This window comes from Cherax quadricarinatus, chromosome 22 (genome assembly GCF_038502225.1).
Source record: "Cherax quadricarinatus isolate ZL_2023a chromosome 22, ASM3850222v1, whole genome shotgun sequence".
NCBI lineage: Eukaryota > Metazoa > Arthropoda > Malacostraca > Decapoda > Parastacidae > Cherax > Cherax quadricarinatus.
In genome coordinates, this window is record NC_091313.1 from 5,109,840 (window position 1) to 5,123,183 (window position 13,344).

Here is a 13,344-nt window from a genome sequence, read left to right on the forward strand (position 1 = left end):
CATTTTGATTTTAGTTTCAGTGCTGTACTCAAGGTTACATACTGGTTTAGGCAACCCAACAACCAAATATTGGAAAACTGTGAATTTAAGTACCAAACACTATTGCTTTGGCGAGCTAAAGTGATAACGATGACACAAGTAAGAGCAAACGATGCCAGAGTAGACGAAGTTGGACAGGGAGAATGCTGAGTTGAATGGAGCCGGGTTGGTCGATACTGTGTGAACCATCCCTGGAGATATTACTTCTCAGGAGATGATACCAGGAGCATCAAGACACGTGAAATAGGTATCAAACGCGCATAGCAGGGCAATACTACATAATAAGGTACCATGCGCGACTATACCAATAAATAAGACATAGTTTAGGAGGATATCAATCAAATCATGCGTTATCATTCGTTCTGAATCACACAGTTGCTGGACTTTTAGCGTTGCAATTGCAGTGAAACTCCTTGATTGCGTCCCGGCTGGCCAATCAATGCAGTCGGCCGATCTAGACTGCATTGCGGATGTGATTGGCCGCTCGGAGCTGTGGTCGCGGAAGCCCAAGACAGCCCAATCGCTGCATAGGCAATTCCTGTTGGCGTATTTCCTTCCAAACGCTTAAAAAATCATATACAACGTCGACACTTAAAGCGCCAAAACTGATAACCAATCAGTTAGAATTTAAATGTCGTTTATACAACCGAAGATCACAGACAAAACTACAGAAGTGGCGGTTATATGATAACTGCAAAGATGATCATGTGGCAACAATTCAAACCTGTTAATTACATAGAAAAAATGAAAGATGATGTTTCTATTATGACAAAATTCCTAAGGTGGTGTTTATGTGAGTAAAATCTAAAAGTAGAATTTATATATAAAATATTTATACTAGTGATGTTTATTATGTGATTGCACACCAAAGAACATTTAGAAAGCTTGGCTTTTAACGTAAGGTTAGTACAATAGCAGGGCAGAACGAGTCCAGATGAGTACCTTACCAAAGTGAACGATACCAGAGTGAACGATACGCCCACTGAATTCTGCAGACCTCTGCTGAAGTCACCGGTCCTCTGTTGACATCACTGACTTTTGCTGACATCTTCTGCACTCAAATGGCCTAAAGTAACCACCAATGACTAACACTGACTATCCCCAACCTCCACTGACCACCACTGACTTGCAATGACCTAAACTGACATTCACTGACATTGCCACATAAGATGATACTCCAACATATCAAGCATAAACGTCTACATAACACTGTGCGGTGGAATATTTGGTAGCTTCATGTGACTGGAGTGGAGTGTGTGTTCGGTACGCACTGCGTTGAGGGGGACGACAACTGGGAGGATGTTCTCAGATTATGGTGTGTGCTGAGGTGTGTCCTTACTTGTTCATATCACGACTCAGTGTAAACGGTGACTAATTAAATAAAAAAGTCTGTATAATATATATAATATATATATATATATATATATATATATATATATATATATATATATATATATATATATATATATATATAGATGGGTAAAGCACTGCGTACCTTGTCCTAAGGTTCGTAGGTTCGAGTCTCCTTCAGCCAGAGATCAGTGTTTGTGTATATTTCGCATGCTCTCGCGAATTCCTTGCATATATATATATATATATATATATATATATATATATATATATATATATATATATATATATATATATATATATATATATATATATATATATATATATATATATTTTATTATCACACTGGCCGATTCCCACCAAGGCAGGGTGGCCCGAAAAAGAAAAACTTTCACCATCATTCACTCCATCACTGTCTTGCCAGAAGGGTGCTTTACACTACAGTTTTTAAACTGCAACATTAACACCCCTCCTTCAGAGTGCAGGCACTGTACTTCCCATCTCCAGGACTCAAGTCCGGCCTGCCGGTTTCCCTGAACCCCTTCATAAATGTTACTTTGCTCACACTCCAACAGCATGTCAAGTATTAAAAACCATTTGTCTCCATTCACTCCTATCAAACACGCTCACGCATGCCTGCTGGAAGTCCAAGCCCCTCGCACACAAAACCTCCTTTACTCCCTCCCTCAAACCTTTCCTAGGCCGACCCCTACCCCGCCTTCCTTCCACTACAGACTGATACACTCTTGAAGTTATTCTGTTTCGCTCCATTCTCTCCACATGTCCGAACCACCTCAACAACCCTTCCTCAGCCCTCTGGACAACAGTTTTGGTAATCCCGCACCTCCTCCTAACTTCCAAACTACGAATTCTCTGCATTATATTCACACCACACATTGCCCTCAGACATGACATCTCCACTGCCTCCAGCCTTCTCCTCGCTGCAACATTCATCACCCACGCTTCACACCCATATAAGAGCGTTGGTAAAACTATACTCTCATACATTCCCCTCTTTGCCTCCAAGGACAAAGTTCTTTGTCTCCACAGACTCCTAAGTGCACCACTCACCCTTTTCCCCTCATCAATTCTATGATTCACCTCATCTTTCATAGACCCATCGGCTGACACGTCCACTCCCAAATATCTGAATACATTCACCTCCTCCATACTCTCTCCCTCCAATCTGATATCCAAACTTTCATCACCTAATCTTTTGTTATCCTCATAACCTTACTCTTTCCTGTATTCACTTTCAATTTTCTTCTTTTGCACACCCTACCAAATTCATCCACCAGTCTCTGCAACTTCTCTTCAGAATCTCTCAAGAGCACAGTGTCATCAGCAAAGAGCAACTGTGACAACTCCCACTTTATGTGTGATTCTTTATCTTTTAACTCCACGCCTCTTGTTAAGACCCTCGCATTTACTTCTCTTACAACCCCATCTATAAATATATTAAACAACCACGGTGACATCACACATCCTTGTCTAAGGCCTACTTTTACTGGGAAATAATTTCCCTCTTTCCTACATACTCTAACTTGAGCCTCACTATCCTCGTAAAAACTCTTCACTGCTTTCAGTAACCTACCTCCTACACCATACACCTGCAACATCTGCCACATTGCCCCCCTATCCACCCTGTCATACGCCTTTTCCAAATCCATAAATGCCACAAAGACCTCTTTAGCCTTATCTAAATACTGTTCACTCATATGTTTCACTGCAAACACCTGGTCCACACACCTCCTACCTTTCCTAAAGCCTCCTTGTTCATCTGCTATCCTATTCTCCGTCTTACTCTTAATTCTTTCAATAATAACTCTACCATACACTTTGCCAGGTATACTCAACAGACTTATCCCCCTATAATTTTTGCACTCTCTTTTATCCCCTTTGCCTTTATACAAAGGAACTATGCATGCTCTCTGCCAATCCCTAGGTACCTTACCCTCTTCCATACATTTATTAAATAATTGCACCAACCACTCCAAAACTATATCCCCACCTACTTTTAACACTTCTATCTTTATCCCATTAATCCCGGCTGCCTTACCCCCTTTCATTTTACTTACTGCCTCACGAACTTCCCCCACACTCACAACTGGCTCTTCCTCACTCCTACAAGATGTTGTTCCTCCTTGCCCTATACACGAAATCACAGCTTCTCTATCTTCATCAACATTTAACAATTCCTCAAAATATTCCCTCCATCCTCCCAATACCTCTAACTCTCCATTTAATAACTCTCCTCTCCTATTTTAAACTGACAAATCCATTTGTTCTCTAGGCTTTCTTAACTTGTTAATCTCACTCCAAAACTTTTTCTTATTTTCAACAAAATTTGTTGATAACATCTCACCCACTCTCTCATTTGCTCTCTTTTTACATTGCTTCACCACTCTCTTAACCTCTCTCTTTTTCTCCATATACTCTTCCCTCCTCGCATCACTTCTACTTTGTAAAAACTTCTCATATGCTAACTTTTTCTCCCTTACTACTCTCTTTACATCATCTTTCCACCAATCGCTCCTCTTCCCTCCCGCACCCACTTTCCTGTAACCACAAACTTCTGCTGAACGCTCTAACACTACATTTTTAAACCTACCCCATACCTCTTCGACCCCATTGCCTATGCTCTCATTAGCCCATCTATCCTCCAATAGCTGTTTATATCTTACCCTAACTGCCTCCTCTTTTAGTTTATAAACCTTCACCTCTCTCTTCCCTGATGCTTCTATTCTCCTTGTATCCCATCTACCTTTTACTCTCAGTGTAGCTACAACTAGAAAGTGATCTGATATATCTGTGGCCCCTCTATAAACATGTACATCCTGAAGTCTACTCAACAGTCTTTTATCTACCAATACATAATCCAACAAACTACTGTCATTTCGCCCTACATCATATCTTGTATACTTATTTATCCTCTTTTTCTTAAAATATGTATTACCTATAACTAAACCCCTTTCTATACAAAGTTCAATCAAAGGGCTCCCATTATCATTTACACCTGGCACCCCAAACTTACCTACCACACCCTCTCTAAAAGTTTCTCCTACTTTAGCATTCAGGTCCCCTACCACAATTACTCTCTCACTTGGTTCAAAGGCTTCTATACATTCACTTAACATCTCCCAAAACTCTTTCTCTCCTCTGCATTCCTCTCTTCTCCAGGTGCATACACGCTTATTATGACCCACTTCTCGCATCCAACCTTTACTTTAATCCACATAATTCTTGAATTTACACATTCATATTCTCTTTTCTCCTTCCATAACTGATCATTCAACATTACTGCTATCCCTTCCTTTGCTCTAACTCTCTCAGATACTCCAGATTTAATCCCATTTATTTCCCCCCACCGAAACTCCCCTACCCCCTTCAGCTTTGTTTCGCTTAGGGCCAGGACATCCAACTTCTTTTCATTCATAACATCAGCAATCATCTGTTTCTTGTCATCCGCACTACATCCACGCACATTTAAGCATCCCAGTTTTATAAAGTTTTTCTTCTTCTCTTTTTTAGTAAAGGTCTACAGGAGAAGGAGTTACTAGCCCATTGCTCCCGGCATTTTAGTCGTCTCATACGACACGCATGGCTTACGGAGGAAAGATTCTTTTCCACTTCCCCATGGACAATAGAAGAAATAAAGAAGAACAAGACTATTTAGAGAAAGGAGAAAAACCTAGATGTATGCATATATATATGCATGTGCGTGTCTGTGAAGTGTGACCAAAGTGTAAGTAGGAGTAGCAAGATATCCCTGTTATCTAGCGTGTTTATGAGACAGAAAAAGAAACCAGCAATCCTACGGTAGTACTTCCCTGGGTGGTTGCTGTCTACCAACCTACTATATATATATATATATATATATATATATATATATATATATATATATATATATATATATATATATATATATATATATATATATATATATAAGGAATTCGCAAGAGCAGGCGAAATATACGCAAACACTCTTTTGCAAAACAGTAAATGATGACTTCTTATGTTAGATACTATGAACAGTGTTCACAGGACTAGCAATGTAATACTGTGCATCTGAATACAGCTACTCCAAGCTGTGTTCAGGAACCACAGAGAAGATTTGCCACAAGAGAAAAGCTTGATGTAGAGCTTGTATCTCCGAGCTGTTGTCGGAGGTACATCGTAATAAAGCGTTTACTTCAGGAAACCAACTTAACTAACTCACGGAATGAAAGGATTTCTTTCTTTTACTCTGAATTCTAATTAAAGCCTGACAGTTCTTGCGTAATATTTCCTCATCAACTGACTCTTACAACACCAGCAACAACATCAACATTTATTCCACCTTTGTGAGGCCATTACTTATTGTGTGTTGTGAGGCTGTTAGTAGTGTGAGGAACATGCCAGGAATAAGAATAGTGAGGAACATACCAGGAATAAGAAGAGTGAGGAACATGCCAGGAATAAGAAGTGAGAGGAACATGCCAGGAATAAGAAGAGTGAGGAACATGCCAGGAATAAGAAGTGAGAGGAACATGCCAGGAATAAGAAGAGTGAGGAACATGCCAGGAATAAGAAGTGAGAGGAACATTCCAGGAATAAGAAGAGTGAGGAACATGCCAGGAATAAGAAGAGTGAGGAACATACCAGGAATAAGAAGAGTGAGGAACATGCCAGGAATAAGAAGAGTGAGGAACATGCCACGAATAAGAAGAGTGAGGAACATGCCAGGAATAAGAAGAGTGAGGAACATGCCAGGAATAAGAAGAGTGAGGAACATGCCAGGAATAAGAAGAGTGAGGAACATGCCAGGAATAAGAAGAGTGAGGAACATGCCAGGAATAAGAAGAGTGAGGAACATGCCAGGAAAAAGAAGAGTGAGGAACATGCCAGGAATACGAAGAGTGAGGAACATTCCAGGAATAAGAAGAGTGAGGAACATGCCAGGAATAAGAAGAGTGAGGAACATGCCAGGAATAAGAAGAGTGAGGAACATACCAGGAATAAGAAGAGTGAGGAACATGCCAGGAATAAGAAGAGTGAGGAACATGCCAGGAATAAGAAGAGCGAGGAACATACCAGGAATAAGAAGTGAGTGGAGCATGCCAGGAATAAGAAGAGAGAGGAACATGCCAGGAATAAGAAGTGAGAAGAACATTCCAGGAATAAGAAGAGTGAGGAACATACCAGGAATAAGAAGAGTGAGGAACATGTCAAAAATAAGATGAGTGTGGAACATGTCAGGAATAAGATGAGTGTGGAACATGTCAGGAATAACATGAGTGTGGAACATGCCAGGAATAAGAAGTGTGGGGGACATACCAGGAATAAGAAGAATGAGGAACATGTCATGAATAAGAAGAGAGAGGAACATGTAAAGAATAAGAAGTGTGAGGAACATGCCTGGAATAAGAAGAGTGAGGAATATGTCAGGAATAAGGAGAGAGAGGAACGTGCCAGGAATAAGAAGAGTGAGGAATATGCCAGGAATAAGAAGAGAGGAACATGCCAGGAATAAGAAGAGTGAGAAACATGCCAAGAATAAGAAAAGTGAAGAACATGCCAGGAATAAGAAGAGTGAGGAACATGCCAGGATTAATAAGAGTGAGAAACATGCCTGGAATAAGATGAGTGAGTAACATGCCAGGAATAAGAAAAGTGAAGAACATGCCAGGAATAAGAAGAGTGAGGAACATGCCAGGATTAAGATGAGTGTCGAACATGTCAGGAATAAGAAGAGTGTGGAACATGCCAGGAATAAGAAGTGTGGGGAACATACCAGGAATAAGAAGTGTGAGGAACATGCCTGAAATAAGAAGAGTGAGGAACATGCCAGGAATAAGGAGAGAGAGGAACATGTCAGGAATAAGAAGTGTGAGGAACATGCCAGGAATAAGAAGAGGGAACATGCCAGGAATAAGAAGAGGGAACATGCCAGGAATAAGAAAAGTGAGAAACATGCCAGGAATAAGAAGAGAGGAACATGCCAGGAATAAGAAGAGTGAGGAACATGCATGGAATAAGAAGAATGTGGAACATGCCAGGAATAAGAAGAGTGAGGAACATGCCAGGAAAAAGAAGAGTGAGGAACATGCCAGGAATAAGAATTGAGAGGAACATGCCAGGTATAAGAAGAGTGAGGAATATGCCAGGAATAAGAAGAGTGAGGAACATGCCAGTAATAAGAAGTGAGAGGAACATGCCAGGAATAAGAAGAGTGACGAACATGCCAGGAATAAGAATTGAGAGGAACATGCCAGGAATAAGAAGAGTGAGGAACATGCCAGGAATAAGAAGTGAGAGGAACATGCCAGGAATAAGAAGAGTGAGGAACATGCCAGGAATAAGAAGTGAGAGGAACATGCCAGGTATAAGAAGAGTGAGGAACATGCCAGGAATAAGAAGAGTGAGGAACATGCCAGGAATAAGAAGTGAGAGGAACATTCCAGGAATAAGAAGAGTGAGGAACATGCCAGGAATAAGAAGAGTGAGGAACATGTCAGGAATAAGAAGTGTGGGGAACATGCCAGGAATAAGAAGTGTGGGGAACATACCAGGAATAAGAAGAATGAGGAACATGTCAGGAATAAGAAGAGAGAGGAACATGTCAGGAATAAGAAGTGTGAGGAACATGCCAGGAATAAGAAGAGTGAGGAACATGCCAGGATTAAGATGAGTGTGGAACATGTCAGGAATAAGAGGAGTGTGGAACATGCCAGGAATAAGAAGTGTGGGGAACATACCAGGGATAAGAAGAATGAGGAACATGTCAGGAATAAGAAGAGAGAGGAACATGTCAGGAATAAGAAGTGTGAGGAACATGCCTGGAATAAGAAGAGTGAGGAACATGCCAGAAATAAGGAGAAAGAGGAACACGTCGGGAATAAGAAGTGTGAGGAACATGCCAGGAGTAAGAAGAGTGAGGAACATGCCAGGAATACGAAGAGAGAGGAACATGCCAGGAATAAGAAGAGTGAGGAACATGCCAGGAATAAGAAGAGAGGAACATGCCAGGAATAACAAGAGTGAGGAACATGCCAAGAATAAGTGTGAAGAACATGCCTGGAATAAGAAGAATGAGGAACATGCCAAGAATAAGAAGAGCAAGGAACATGCCAGGAATAAGAAGAGTGAAAACATGCCAGGAATAAGAAGAGTGAGGAACATGCAAGGAATATTAAAAGTGAGGAACATGCAAGGAATAGGAAGAGAGGAACATGCCAATAATAAGAAGTGTGAGGAACATGCCAGGAATAAGAAGAGAGGAACATGCCAGGAGTAAGAAGTGTGAGGAACATGCCAGGAATAAGAAGAGTGAGGAACATGCCAGGAATAAGAAGTGTGAGGAACATGCCAGGAATAAGAAGTGTGAGGAACATGCCAGGAATAAGTGTGAGGAACATGTCATGAATAAGAAGTGTGAGGAACATGCCAGGAATAAGAAGAATGAAGAACATGCCAGGAATAAGAAGAATGAAGAACATGCCAGGAATAAGAAGTGTGAGGAACATGTCAGGAATAAAAAGAGTGAGGAACATGCCAGGAATAAGAAGAGTGAGGAACATGCCAGGAATAAGAAGTGTGAGGAACATGCCAGGAATAAGAAGTGTGAGGAACATGCCAGGAATAAGAAGAATGAAGAACATGCCAGGAATAAGAAGTGTGAGGAACATGCCAGGAATAAGAAGTGTGAGGAACATGCCAGGAATAAGAAGTGTGAGGAACATGCCAGGAATAAGAAGTGTGAGGAACATGCCAGGAATAAGAAGAATGAAGAACATGCCAGGAATAAGAAGTGTGAGGAACATGCCAGGAATAAGAAGTGTGAGGAACATGCCAGGAATAAGAAGTGTGAGGAACATGCCAGGAATAAGAAGTGTGAGGAACATGCCAGGAATAAGAAGTGTGAGGAACATGCCAGGAATAAGAAGAATGAAGAACATGCCAGGAATAAGAAGTGTGAGGAACATGCCAGGAATAAGAAGTGTGAGGAACATGCCAGGAATAAGAAGAATGAAGAACATGCCAGGAATAAGAAGTGTGAGGAACATGCCAGGAATAAGAAGTGTGAGGAACATGCCAGGAATAAGAAGTGTGAGGAACATGTCAGGAATAAGAAGTGTGAGGAACATGCCAGGAATAAGAAGAATGAAGAACATGCCAGGAATAAGAAGAGTGAGGAACATGCCAGGAATAAGAAGAGAGAGGAACATGTCAGGAATAAGAAGAGTGAGGAACATGCCAGGAATAAGAAGTGAGGAACGTACCAGGAATAAGAAGAATGAAGAATATGCCAGGAATAAGAAGTGAGAGGAACTGTTATTACTGTTCTTTCTGTTGAACAGCGGTTTAGTGCCGATGAAGGTAGCGTAGGTAGCAATGATACGGCCGTGGACTAGTTTGGCTTTAATTGGATAGGAGTGAGTACACAACGGGCAGTGTGAGGGAGTGACCGCAAGCCAGTCCTTGGAGGGGGAGCACTTGTGCCTATCAGGTCGTTCGGCCTAGGAGTTAGACCGAATGGGCTCAGCCTCCCACTGACCTGGGTGAGCCTACCGAGGGCAGCACTTAAATGCCACGAAATATGAACTAGTCAGAACAGACTGCTAGGCTGTGTGTGCTGACAGTACAGGCTGTCTACATTTGCTGGGCTGCGCACCTAGCGTCGTCCCGACGCTACAATACTCGTGGGCCCGTAGGTATAAAGGAATTACTTACACTGGCTACCCCAGAGAGGGACTGGCTTTCGCTCACTTGTAAATCAAAAATGGACATAAAAATGCAACAGGCAAAAAAAACCTCTCCCATCCAGGGGAAGAGAAAACTGGTTTGCCCGCCCTGTTTCATTGAGGAGAGAGTCCGGAGACGTCAGCACTGGAACTAAAATCTTCTATATACAGGTTGTCCGCAGGGCTGAACATCAGTTGACCACTCGTCTACGAACGTTGTTGCACCCTCACATCTGCATACAATGACTGACAGTAGCATTTCCTAAGGTGTGACATGTGACTCAGAGGGCAGCACTGCCCTGACCGTAATACAGGCTTTTTTTTTTTTATAAAAACACTGGGTGCACATACCTACAATAATACTATATCCATGGAATTCATTACACTCTGGGTATCCTTCTAAAAGTATTTACATAATTACATGATGTTGTCCACCCTGACTCCATTATCAACTAGCTATACAATGTGTGAGCATTTATACCCATTTCTGCAAGCAAACAATTAGCATAACTAGCGTAGGAGTCAGACAAGTCAGTAGGTACGTCAATGTCACAGAAACGTACTGTTGTCCTGGGTCGCAGGCCATAAGTATGGAGCCTTACTGGACCGTCTTCAGTAACAGTAGTAGTGGGAGAAGGGGTAGACAGGTTGTCCCTAGCATTGGTCTGATTGTGGCGTTGCAACGCACACGACTCCAGCTCTGCTTCGGCCTGCACATGGTCCACATACTTCATGTGATCAAGGTGGGCTTCCTTGATAGTTCCCGTAGCAATCTCCCTCACCTCGAACTTATTGCCACGGAGCTGTCGGAGGACACGGTAAGGACCCACGAAGTTTGGGACAAGTTTGTGCATACCTGGGGTCTGCGCTGGGTTGAGCAATATAACTTTGCAACCTGGTTCCACTTTGCTTTCCTTGGCGCGGGCATTGCGCTCAGACGTGAATCTATCAATAGCTTTCATAAGGTTCTCTCGTACCCACTGGAAGACAAGCTGCGTTGTCCGCATCTTTACTACACTGGGGTTATCAGTATCGTAAGTAGGTCTAGGTGGAGCAAACAGAATTTCATATGGTAAGCGCTTGTCATAGCCATACAAAGCAAAATGAGGTGTCTCACCGATCGAGCTGTTGAGGGAGGAATTTAATGTACACTGAACATCTGGGATAGCCTCATCCCATGTAGTACAACTTGGGTTAAAGGTTACCCTGAGCACCTCCAGGACTTTGCTCTGTACGTTCAGCAAGACCATTACTCGCAGGGTGGCGTGGAGCTACTGGCGCTTGGTGAATGTTAAATCTGGAGCAAAGATCCTGCATTATGCCATTTATAAACTCAGACCCATTGTCTGACAGAAGGACACGTGGGCAAGTATGACGAAGAACAACATGCTCACGGAAAGCACTAGCGACCGTTTCGGCGGTTTTATCAGGAATGGGTACTAATTCACTGTACAGCATCAAGGTATCTACCATTACAAGCAGGTGCTTATTTCCCTTCTCCGAGGCCGAGAAGTTCGTCAACAGGTCGACAGAAGTTCTCTCTCAGGGCTCCTTTGTAATGGGATACTTTAGAATGGGGTTAGGACCTGTAATGGTACCCTTGTGCTGTAGGCAAACAACACACTGGTGTACATGCTTGGCAATGTCCGCTGCCATCTTAGGCCAGAAATATTTCATTCGTGCCTGTTTGATACTGCTGTCCTTCTCCGGGTGCACTTTGTGTTCTGTGCCCTGTTCCTACGAGAGAGAGACCGAGTTTTTTTTACCGCCAGACATGGTCGGGTCGACCATGTGGTAGGTGGCCGAGCGTATGTAGACAGCCTGTACTGTCTGCACAGACAGCCCATGCTGTCTGCCAGCTTAGTTCATATTTCGCGCCATGCTGGTGCTGCCACCTATAGGCGTTGCCACTTCAGCCTGCCTTCCCTTGCCACACACTCACTCACACAGCGGCCTAGCAGGAAGACACAAGGCCTACTAGTAGCTCTCTCTCGTGGGATGGCCCTGCCTGGGCCATGGGCACAACACACAAGCCTGTGTACCCACCACGACATAACAATAAAGAAGCCTCCGAAGATGTATCATTTACTCCCCGCTACCAGAATACCAAATAAACTCGTTATAAATGGTGGAAAGCGGTGTTCGCAGCAGTTGTTTGCCCAGAGAGAGGAAGGAAGGAATGAAGTTGTTCACTTCATCCCCCTTCACAACAAGCATCCGTCTCTCAACGAGTTATCCTGATGTCGTGTCTGCACGTTTGAGCATCCAGACACAGGTACAAGCAGGGTCCAGCCAAAATTTGCCAAAATTCTTCGAGAATTGTAAGTGGCATCCCAGTGACCCCACGCTGTTTCTCAAGTCACGTGTTCAGCGTCACTTGTATGTTGCTGTTGTTGTTCAGCTCAGCACAGCTGTTTCAGCAAGCCAGAGGTGAGTCTTGTGGTGATTTCTGTGTCCAGTGTGTTTCTCTGTGTTTGTGGGTGGGAGGGGAGGAGACGGCCAGATGCTCCCTCGCCATACACTCACCCACGCTCCTCGCCACCACACTACCATACACTCACCACTACTCACTCCCTCTGCTGTGTTTTCTGCTGTTTTTCGTGTGAATTCATTGCCAGAGCTGTGTATCCGAGTGCCCGAGGCCACTCGAAGCTACGTGGATCAGCATGCCATGTAGATCAGCAAGCCATGCAGATCGGCATGCCACGTAGATCACGACACCACGTAGATCACGACACCACGTGGATCACGACGCCACGTGGGTGTGGGCGATGTCACGTGGATCTACAAACCACGTGAGTTACCGAGCCAGATGTCCCAGGTCTCATGCTGTGGTCTGCTGCCCGCATCACATTGACGTCACCCACGATGCTGCCCGACTTCATGACGTCACGATGTCTGCTGACGTCACCTCACGATGTCTGCCTGACGTCACCTCGAGATGTCTGCTGATGTCACAGTGCTGCTGACGTCATCACGCCTGACATCACATGATGTCACCATCGAGTGTTCAGTAATTATTAAAATATTGTCGAGAAGACTAAGAGAAGATATATGTCGTGTGTTAATTCCTCTCAGTTAGTGTTCTCACATTTTAGTATGTCTTAGTGTCAGTTTTGTGCACAGAAAAGCATCATTTGCTAGTTTAAGCCATGTTGTACAGCATGTACCGCGGGTGTGTAAAGTTTCCATGTGTCCAGTGAGGTCTGAGCCAGACCTGAGTAGCACCACT